The sequence below is a fragment of the Dendropsophus ebraccatus genome, chromosome 4 (genome assembly GCF_027789765.1).
Source record: "Dendropsophus ebraccatus isolate aDenEbr1 chromosome 4, aDenEbr1.pat, whole genome shotgun sequence".
NCBI lineage: Eukaryota > Metazoa > Chordata > Amphibia > Anura > Hylidae > Dendropsophus > Dendropsophus ebraccatus.
In genome coordinates this window covers 7,429,875-7,441,496 of record NC_091457.1, presented here as the reverse complement: position 1 = coordinate 7,441,496, position 11,622 = coordinate 7,429,875, and positions in this window count along the sequence as shown.

The window sequence follows — 11,622 nt, the reverse complement described above, 5'->3', positions numbered from 1 at the left end:
AAGCACCTGCCCGCCGACCCCCAGTGTGATGAAACCCCCTGTCCTCTGTGAGGAGGCTCCATTACAATCCATTAAAGGAGAAGTCCGTCCATTCTTCAAATCTGGCAGTAACAAGTATGCGCTTACCTCTCTCCTCTAAGCTTCAAGCCCTGTTGGATTACTAATTCTCAGACCAAGCACTTAAAGTGTCCCTGTCGTTATAACTTTCAAAATATAAATCAACAGTAGATGTGATATAAAGCAAGTTTGCAATATAGATTATTTTTTGTTGTTATCATGCTATAAAACAAAGCTGAACTTACCAAAGATCCAGGTCCAGTCTCCTGAGGGCAGCTATATAACAGCTATACTTACTGTATCCAGGTCCAGTCTCCTGAAGGATGCTATATAACACCTATACTTACTGTATCCAGGTCCAGTCTCCTGAAGGCTGCTATATAACAGCTGTACTTACTGTATCCAGGTCCAGTCTCCTGAAGGCAGCTATATAACAGCTATACTTACTGTATCCAGGTCCAGTCTCCTGAAGGCAGCTATATAAGAGCTATACTTACTGTATCCAGGTCCAGTCTCCTGAAGGCTGCTATATAACAGCTATACTTACTGTATCCAGGTCCAGTCTCCTGAAGGCAGCTATATAACAGCTATACTTACTCTATCCAGGTCCAGTCTCCTGAAGGCAGAAATTTCTGACTCGTGCTGATTGAAAAAAACAGACTAAACACAGAAATTCCGGCCAGTCCAGAGCGTCACGGCTCAATGTATCCATCAGTCACATGACTGCCTTCTCTCTGTGAGTGCTCAGATGGCCTGGGATACACAGGACATCCTGTTTTCTGACTGTTTTCTATCTCCACCACTAACAGTGACTTTTACACACCCTTTAGGAAGTCATAACATGGGGGGAGGGAGTGTAGCGCCACTTTAGTTTAGTTTCCCTCTGATTCTCTGAGGAGTAGGACTCACGCAGATCAGGCATCCCTGCTGAACTTAGCCCGGGCCTGGCTCTGCAAGGTTCCCTGTCCGGGACAAACCAGCTGTGGTGGTGGACACACTTATGGAGAACACAGAGACTTTCCTTTCACTATCACTATAGACAAGATACAGTGCTAAACAGCTAAAGACGACAAGTCAGAGAACATCCCAGCCCATGAACCTCTCTTAAAAGAGCAGAGCGGTATCCTAGACAGAGGAACTGACCCAGATAGAGCAAAGCAGCTGTATCAAAGGCCTACGTACTCTACTCACAGCGCAGGTGAAACCAGGAAAGGCTTGGACACTTAGCTTAACTCAGGTAACCAGACTGGGGCTTGTGTCGCCCTCGTAGGACGGGTAACCCAACACTGCAGGGCAGAAGGTGGTTATAGCGACATTCAGGTCGAAACATGGGCACAAGTATTCTCTTAAGTATCTTTCAAGTATTTCTTCTCACAAGTCCTGGCAGAGCACATTACTAAACTGGGTTGGGGCTCTCCGAACAAACTCCTCTCCACTCTTCTACTCCAGCACGTCAGTATCTCACAGCAGATTCAGTGAACTCAAGTCTGTATCTCAGAAGTCACTTGTTACACCACTATCCTGTATTGTCAGAGACTTTTCAGTAAAGATCACCTTATTTATTCTGCAGGGACTCGGTGATAATTGCACCAGCACCTACACACAGGCTACACCATCCTTGGGTCATTTCCCCTTTCTGTGGGTGGCGGTACTGACAGTCCGGGTGGGTCATAACTCCACTCCTGACCACAGTGTTAAGAGCCCCGGGAGGTCACTGACCATTGGGGAACAGTACAGTTGGCCACAATTAAAAGCAGGTGTAACACCCAACCTGTGTGCTGAACTAGCACTGGTGTTACGTCAACCTCTTAACCGGCTGAGCTGTACTATACCACCGACCAACCACCACAGAAGTGGCGTCACCAGGGACAACCTAGTAAGTGACCGGTCGAGCTACCACACACATATACTGTTGATTTAAATTTTGAAAGTTATAACGACAGGGACACTAAGTACTTCCCATTGGGTAGGTGAGGAGTCGGAGGTATGAGTCAAGTGGAATCGTAAATGCTGCAGAATCTTGCTGGTCTCCAGCCCCTTTGCAGACTGTGTGTTTCAGCAACGTCTCATTGAGGCAGCAGGTCCCCTCTCCTGGAAAACAGTGTGAGAAATACTGGGGAGGGATCCGACCCCAAGGTTCCAACATTAAAAAATACTGAGCGGTGAAAAAAGTCCCATAATTCTCCACTCATCTACTAACGTATGAAGATTCATGACTGACAGGAATGGGGAGATAGAACTGAGGACCTGAGTCCACGGAGGGGTCCAGCAATAGGTATAAATCAGCCCCAATAGCCTCCTCCAATGAAGGAGGAGTCTGATCTGAGGAGATGAGCGAGCCAGGAGGAGTTTTGGGTTGGTACAGACCTGAACCATCAGGATTTGATTCCTGCCATCTGCCTGCCCTGTGGAGAAGGTGGAGACAGCCCAAGTCTTGCCGGCAAAACATGGATCATAGGTTGGATCCCTGGTCTAGCCTAAGAATCTGGTCTAGAAGTGAAGCCCTTCCCTGCGCTCTTCTCTCTGGATCACTTTGTAGAAGGGGTGAAGGTCACACATTGTGATTTATACTGTATTTGCTTTGGTTGGACAATAACATACAGGTATATACAGGTTCTCAGCCCCTTGTAAAGTCTGTAAGACAAACATTTCCTTGTTACTTCTGTACATGACATGGTTCTCCTCCAGCCCGGCAGTGCACACCTCTCTGCTATGCATCAATCACCTCCCTGTACAGTAGAAAACACCGACCGCTCTTCATTCTCTATGTACAAGTCTGTAGAACTGGTTCCATCCATTGTGGACGCCATTGTTTCCATCCATAGCACAAAAGGAATATAAACTGGTTTATTATTAATGCATCATTGGCAGAGTCACTTCTCCTGTATCCCAGCTACTGTGCAGATATCAGGGACTTAAAGTGACTCAGTACCCACAATCTGACCCCCCCAAACCACTTGTACCTTCGGATAGCTGCTTTTAGATCTGTCCTGGGGTCCGTTCAGCAGGAGATGCAGTTATTGTCATAAAAACAACTTTTAATCCGGCAGCGCTGTGTCTAACGGCCGGGGCTTACATTTGTATATGCATTAAGCTAGCACCACCTCTCCGTCCTTCCTCCCCACCCTCCTCATCATTAGGAATGCTCCAGGCAGATTGCTTCCTATTCCCCACCTGTGTGTATAATGAACATGGGCTGGATCATTAATACACCTGTGCAAAGCTCAAACAGCAGTAAATGTTCCTGGATCATTCCTAATGATGAGGAGGGTGGGGAGGAAGGACAGAGAGGGTGTGCCAGCCTAATGCATATACAAATGTAAGCCCCGGCCGTTAGACACAGCGCTGCTGGATTAAAAGTTGTTTTATGACAATAACTGCATCCCCTGCCGAAGGGACCCCAGGACAGATCTTATATTAAAAGCAGCTATCCGAAGGTACAAGTTTGGGAGGGTCAGATTGTGGGTACAGAGTCGCTTTAAAGGGGTACTCCACTCAAACATAACTTTTGATATGTTGCTGCCCATGGTGAGACTAACAATTCATTCCATACTTGTTATTATCTATTAAGTCTCCTTCCCTCAGTTCTCAGCTGCTGCTTTTTGCTAAAGACACAAAAATCTGTGTGTGAGCCTCTCTCGCTCCCCTCCTCCCCCCTCCCTTCTGATACAGATGATGTAAACAAGGGTGGCTGTATCCGCAACATTTTAGCTTCTTTGTAATGCTGGGAGAGTTAATCTGAGGTCAAGCTGCTGATGAACTCACTGTGATTAATCCTCCTGTTGCAGATACAGCCTGCCAGGGACTTGTTTACATCAGCTGTCTTAGAAGGGAGGGGGAGAAGGGGAGACCAAGAGAAAGGCTCCCACACAGATTTATGTGTCTTCAACAGAAAGCAGCAGCTGAGAACTGGGGGAAGGAGTCTGAATAGATAATAAAAAGTATGGAAGGAATTCTTTGTCTCACCATGGGCAGCAACATATCAACAGTTATGTTTGAGTGGAATACCCCTTTAAGTCCCTGATATCTGCACAGTAGCTGGGATACAGGAGGAGTGACTCTGCCAATGATGCATTAATAATAAACCTGTTTATATTCCTTTTGTGCTATGGATGGAAACAATGGCGTCCACAATGGATGGAACAAGTTCTACAGACTTGTACATAGAGAATGAAGAGCGGTCGGTGTGCTCTACTGTACAGGGAGGTGATTGATGCATAGCAGAGAGCAGTGGCGGATTTTAATATGGGAGGTTTGGGCGGCCGCCCAGGGCCCGAGGCTCCGGGGGGGGGCCCACGCCACGCCGCCCACATAATCTGCCACGGCTGATGCGCGGCTGGTGAGTTGTGTTCTGTTTTTTTTTTTTTGTGTTATCTGCTGTGCACAGGGAAGAGGGGGACCATCTATAAGGGGGGCAGATGGGAACCATCTATAACGGAGGGCAGAGGGGGACCATTTATAAGGGGGGGCAGAGGGGGATCATCTATAAGGGGGGGGGAGGGGGACCATCTATAAGGGGGGCAGATGGGAACCATCTATAACGGAGGGCAGAGGGGGACCATCTATAAGGGGGGCAGATGGGAACCATCTATAACGGGGGGCAGAGGGGGACCATCTATAAGGGGAGGCAGAGGGGGATCATCTACAAGGGGGGCAGATGGGAACCATCTACAAGGGGGGCAGATGGGAACCATCTATAAGGGGGGCAAAATGGGAACCATCTATAAGGGGGGCAAGATGGGAACCATCTATAAGGGGGGCAAGATGGGAACCATCTATAAGGGGGGGGCAGAGGGGGACCATCTATAAGGGGAGGCAGAGGGGGATCATCTACAAGGGGGGCAGATGGGAACCATCTACAAGGGGGGCAGATGGGAACCATCTATAAGGGGGGGGAGAGAGAGGGACCATCTATAAGGGGGGGGGGGAAGAGGGGGACCATCTATAAGGGGGGGGGGGAGAGGGGGACCATCTATAAGGGGGGGGGGGGAGAGGGGGACCATCTATAAGGGGGGGGAAGAGGGGGACCATCTCCTATAGGATTAGCACCCTCCTCTCCTGACATCCTCTGTGCTGCTGGGACGCTGGGACCTCCCCTATAAGATCAGCACCCTCCTCTCCTGACATCCTCTGTGCTGCTGTGACCTGACCTATAAGATCAGCACCCTCCTTTCCTGACATCCTCTGGGCTGCTGGGACCCTACGACCTCCCCTATAAGATCAGCACCCTCCTCTCCTGACATCCTCTGTGCTGCTGTGACCTCCCCTATAAGATCAGCCCCTCCTCTCCTGACATCCTCTGTGCTGCTGTGACCTTCCCTATAAGATCAGCACCCTCTTCTCCTGACATCCTCTGTGCTGCTGTGACCTTCCCTATAAGATCAGCACCCTCTTCTCCTGACATCCTCTGTGCTGCTGTGACCTCCCCTGTAAGATCAGCACCCTCCTCTCCTGACATCCTCTGTGCTGCTGTGACCTCCCCTATAAGATCAGCACCCTCCTCTCCTGACATCCTCTGTGTTGCTGTGACCTCCCCTATAAGATCAGCCCCTCCTCTCCTGACATCCTCTGTGCAGCAAGGGACCAAACATTATATTTATTGGGGACAGCATGGGGGGGCAGTAGTGGATTATAATGTGGGCAGATTGACCGGGGGGGCGGGGGGGAGAGCCAGGTTGGGTGGACAGCCCGGGGCCCAGGGTACATTTAATCCGCCACTGGCAGAGAGGTGTGCGCTGCCGGGCTGGAGGAAAACCTTTAAGCATCCATGTCATGTACAGTAGTAACAAGGACATGTTAGTCTCACCCATGGCCAGAATGATATGGAATAGTGGAATACCCCTTTAACTTGAAGCATTGTCCTGCTGAGCACGGACCAGGTTTACCATATTAGACTAGAACAACCCCATGGACTGTGATCCATAGACCCAACCAGTCACCAGGAGACACCATTGACTTCCATAACAATAATGTAAACAGTCACGGTTCTTAAACAAGCACAAGTGAATGCTGGCACTCACCATGCAATAGGTGTGCCAACATCTATTCTCCCTGCAGCAGTCAACGCATTCACAGGGCGCAGGGCGATAGCAATCACAAGTGTCAGTGCTTCACAAAATATGGCTTTAAAAGAGCGATCCAAGATAAGAACAAGCACAGCTACCTAATTACAAAACAGCACCACAACTGTCCAGAGCAGGAGAGGTTTTCTATGGGGATTTGCTGCTGCTCTGGACAGTTCCTGACATGGACAGAGGTGGCAGCAGAGAGCAATGTGTCAGACTGGAGAGAATACACCACTTCCTGCAGGACATACAGCAGCTGATAAGTACTGGAAGACTGGAGAATATTAAATAGAAGTAAATTACACATCTGTATAACTTTCTGACCCCAGTTGATTTGAAAGAAAAAACCTTTTTCACCGGAGTGCCCCTTTAAGTTTTTTTCCTGATGTGGGTCATTTTATATCCAATTGATTGAGACACTTACGTCCCAAAGTACAGCCACATTTTTGAGCTGTAAATGGCAGAAAAAAGGGACCAACATTTAACTTTACGTCCATAACAATTACAAGGTGAACAAAGATGTTTTCCCATTACATTCAATAGAATCCAAACAGAAAAACTTTTAAGTCTTTTTTTTTTCTATTGAAGCATAAATTGGCTATTTTACGTCCCAAAAACTGACAAGGCCTGAAAGCGCTATAGATGTCTGCAAGTAATGTCAGTATAGTCACCTACAGCAGTAGGTGGGTATAGGGCAGGCATGGACCTGATGGGTGGTGCTCGCCAATTAGTGAGAATGCAACAAACATCGTAAAAGAAACAGTAGCGGCACTCACCCTTTTGAGGCCTTCACAGACTTTTTATTTTGTACAAAACAAGACAGATAAGGTGCAGATAACTGCGAGCAGACACCAAACAGGGTGCAAGGTAACAGTCTTGTTTGGTGTTTCTACAGACCCCGTCCCCTCCCTACGTCAGAGCTGTAGATATACAAGTGCAACCAGTGATATATACAGAACGGGGTAAAGTTTAAACATGTATACAAAGAAGCTCACATCCACTTGATCATTCAGAGCCCTGGGTCTCCGGTACACATGATCCATCTGGTCTCATATCTTGGCTGAGCATACTTTATGCTGGCAAATGTTACCTCTGCCATCTCTCCATTGTGGGTTTCCCCTCATGTGTTGAATGAATCTAGCCACTCCTGATCATATAGAATATAAATGCTCCCTTATTCCGCTACATAGGGCCCTTTTAGTTTTCCCTATAAAACAGGGATGGGAAAGCTTTGGCTTCTCAGGCATGATGGGAATTGTAGTTCTGCAACAGCTGGAGGGCCGAAGGTTCCCCATTCCTGGTATAGAAAAACATCCTGAGGGGCAAAACCTTGTATATACTACATACAGTACGTGGTTCTGCAGCTTTCACAGCCTCTCACTGTTATGGTCGCTCCATCAGTTATAGGGATGGACATGTGAACATCAAATGACACCAGCTATTTCCTATAGTCTCATTTTGTAACCAGGACGGATTTGTTTGCGATAACATATCCCTTAGGGTCCTGATAAATGGAGCGATAATCTGCAGATTATTACTGAGTGTAGTAAAAAGAACGATCAGCCGAAGAGCTGATCATTGGCTGATTGTTGTGCTAAAAAAAAAATTATGATAATAATCTGCCGGCGGCACATCGCTATGTGTGATAGGAATGGGTAAAGAAAACAAATGGTATTCTTGAAAAATTAATAAAATAAAAAAAACAATAGAGTTACATACTTATCTTCTCATGCTCCCTGCAGCTGCTACTGGCATGTCTGCAGCACTCTCTGCATGGCATGACTGCTCCACGGCCAGTCATTACCGATGCCGGCTGATCGTTGCCTTCTATTCCACGGGACAATTATCGGCCGTAAAGGCCAATATCAGCCGAATACGTCCGATAATCATTCCGTGGAATAGGCCCTAAAGGGTGGGTTCACACTACAGAATAGGGGCGTATAATCCACAGCAGATTGCGTCGCTCGCCTCAGTTTGCTCCCATTTTCGCCCATGCCATAGACTCCATTCTATGGTTGGGCGAAATCCGCCGTCTGTGGAAAGAAGGGTTACTGATTGCACTAGTATATCTAGAGCTCTGACATAGAGAAGGGACGGGGTCTGTAGAAGTGTGAGTCAGCGCCAAACAAGCCTCTTACCTTGCACCCTGTTTGGCGTCTGCCCGCATCTATCCGCACCTTATTTGTGTTTTTTGATCCGTGAAGGCATGAAGAAGGGCGAGTTCCGCCACTGTTTCTTTCACCACGTTTGCTATAGATATCTCTTCTGCCGCCCATCATCATTCTCTTCCTCTTATCCATCATCTGCACCTTGTTTTATAAGAAAATTGTCACTTATCGTATTGTCAGCACCTGAATGGAAAAAGCATGTAACACTCAATGAGACACAGGAGAGAAGAGCTTTCTGATCACATAGAATAGTAGTGACACACTAGGTATGTGATGCCAAGTGCATCCAGGTCACCACCCCCTTGTGTTGGTGCCAGAAATAGATGGCATGAACCTGCCACCTGGTTAGTATATGAGCCAATACAAACAGAAGTGTAAAGGTGCAAAGTGATTCAACAAGTGGAGATTTCACTAACTGGGTCCAGATGTGTATGAGCCAAGACTAAAGCGGCCAATCAGATCTCTTCAGTTTACAGCAGCGCATGTTAAAAGGAGAGAAGTAATATGACTACAGTGATTGGATAAGGGTCACCCTATGGGTCCATGGTAGTGACTGAACAGAACAGACCGCAGGTTTATCCAGGGCGGTGTAGAGTAGTGAGATATCTATGCTGCAGCGGGCTCTCACTGCTAAGCGATTAACAGCCAGGAGTCAACCCAAACCAGATACTGTCCAGTCTGCACCTCTGGCATTATGTCTTGGCAGGTCGGTTGCCAGAGACAGAATCGCCTTAGTGATGGGCAGTGGAGAGCATTTTAGGGGGGGAAGGGAGAACCCTGGTGGTCAAAAGTATGGGACAAGTTTTAGTACAGAAGGAAACTAAGAAGACTTAAACTAAGTTGTATGAAATGACTGTCCATTTAAATGAAGTTGGAGCGGACTGTTTTCGTCCAAGATTAAGATTTTCTCTGTGATGGTGGTTTAGGCAGACATTATTAAAAGGGGTAGTTAAAAAAATTTACCTTTATTTTAAAAAAAATATCTCCAGTCTTCCAGCACTTATCAGCTGCTGTATGTCCTGCAGAAATGGTATATTTTCCAGTCTGGAGAGCAGTACATATTTTCCTCTGGACATTTCCTGACATGGACAGAGGTGGTAGCAGAGAGCACTGTGTCAGACTGGAGAGAATACACCACTTCCTGCAGGACATACAGCAGCTGGTAAGTACTGGAAGACTGAAGATTTTTAAATAGAAGTAAATTACACATCTGTATAACTAATAGAAATTACACATTTTTGGCACTTGCTGGGACCAGTTGATTTAAAAGAACTTTTTTTGTGTACTACCCCTTTAAATCTCTGTCCAGCTTTGAAGTTTTAAAAAGACAAACACACGACAAAAACTTTACAACCACCACCTAAAATATACATGATAAATTAAAAACTGGTCCCCCCCTGAGATCTGTAGCATAGTAAGACCAACATTCCCTCCCCACCACCTGTACGCTTCTTCCCCTTTAAATAACTCGAGACAAAGACGAGAACAATTTAATGGTCTTTTTATTTTCAATTGATACTGTATGAATACAAAGTTTCTAAAAAGCTACAAAAAGTCTACCACTGTCAAGAAGGCATCAAAATCTGTCACTTTGCAAAGACATTAAAACACCTGCAGTAACCGACACAAAAATAGCATTTTAGAGTGATGAAATAATTGCACTTAACTGTCATAGATATTAAATCACACATGTACCGCCAGAAAAGCTAGAATACAGGGTTGTTTTTTTTTAATTTTTTAAATTCCTTAAACAAAGCACCGTTTAAAAAAAAAAAAATCTCCGCACACAAACCCTATAATTTCATATTAACTATCTCTCTAAAAAGATAAATTCACTTTAAAGCCAACACATTTTTTAATTTTTCTTTAACAAAAAGGTACCAGTACCTACACAAAGACGACAACAGACCAGAAACAAAAACAAAAAAACAAAAAATAAAATAAAACATATTGTACTGCTAAAGGCTTTGACTGATATCTGAGAAACGGTACAAAAACATTGAAAACAGCTCGGAGTTGTGAATGGTTAGGAGAATGCAGGTCAACAAGGCGGCTGCAGTAACAACATTATCCAACGACCATATATGAATAGGCAGAAATCACACAACCAGTCTCTTTTTTTATTGTTTTTCCTTTTTTTTTTTGTACAATACACAAACAGAAGGTGAAGTTTTTCTTTTTTGTTTTTTTTTAACAAGGTGAACATATTCTTATGGCAAAACAGTTTGTACACACAACATAGTAATATTGAAGCAGTAAAGGCTATCAGGTTTGAACGTTTTTATAAAATTCTTTTCGTCTTTTTAGGCACATTTTTGATTTTTTATTTTTTTTTTCAGGATTTTTTCCCCCCCTTCCCCTTTTTTTGTTTAGCCGAGTCACAATGCTCCAAGAAGGGGGGAAATGCAGCTGTAAAACACAATATACAACAAGAGACCCCCCCCCCCCCCGACCTGACGCAATAGGGGCACCAAATGAAATACAGACCTGTTCGTGTAGAAAATACCAAGTGTCTGTGGTCAGCCGGAGCGGAATATCTTACCCTGGGATTGGGGGGAGGGGGGGGGTCAGTAACATAAACGTGTACAAATATTCCAATACCGCAGGGCGTATACTCCAATAGCAACCATCTAGTATGACCCAAAACCTGTATCTACACAACATGTTATTACAACAGAAATTACTTCCATAGGAAGAATCTCAACTACTCTTTTTATAATTTTTTTTTACTTTTTATATTTTTATTTTTTTAGTTTAAACATCACAGTATATATGCTTTCTTGAAGTTTTTCGCTTGTAGTGACAATGTAAACCTTCATTCTTGGGTAGTGTGGGTGCAAGAAAATGGTTTATGAAATGTTTCAGCAGTCAGAGAAAAAAAACAAAGTCCAAAAATAAATATCTTGCCAGGCAGTCGCTGAGTACGTTGTGGGTTTATGAAAGGAACTCCAGTCAATGCAAGGTCTTTAGTCCTCCTCTTAGGTTGTTAGAAATGCTCGTCTGCGGTTCCTCTATCCGAGCCCCTGATAGCCGTACACTGCGGGAGATCACATTCTCATTCTTGGGCTTATTAATAACTAATGAAATCTCTTCCATTAGAAGTGAAGAATAAAACTTTCAACCCATTGGTTTTGTTAGGTTAACCCTTAATGGGTGGGAAGGTGATGTAAGTGCTGTTACTGAGAGAGTCTCCTCCATGGTGCACAGATATTGTTCATCCTATATATGTCATGGGGCTAGGCCAGGGATGGGCTGTTTGCCGGTAATACACACAGGCACTTCCTTTCCCTTACTCCTCTGACCAATCATAGCACGTGCTCCTCTTTCTTGAT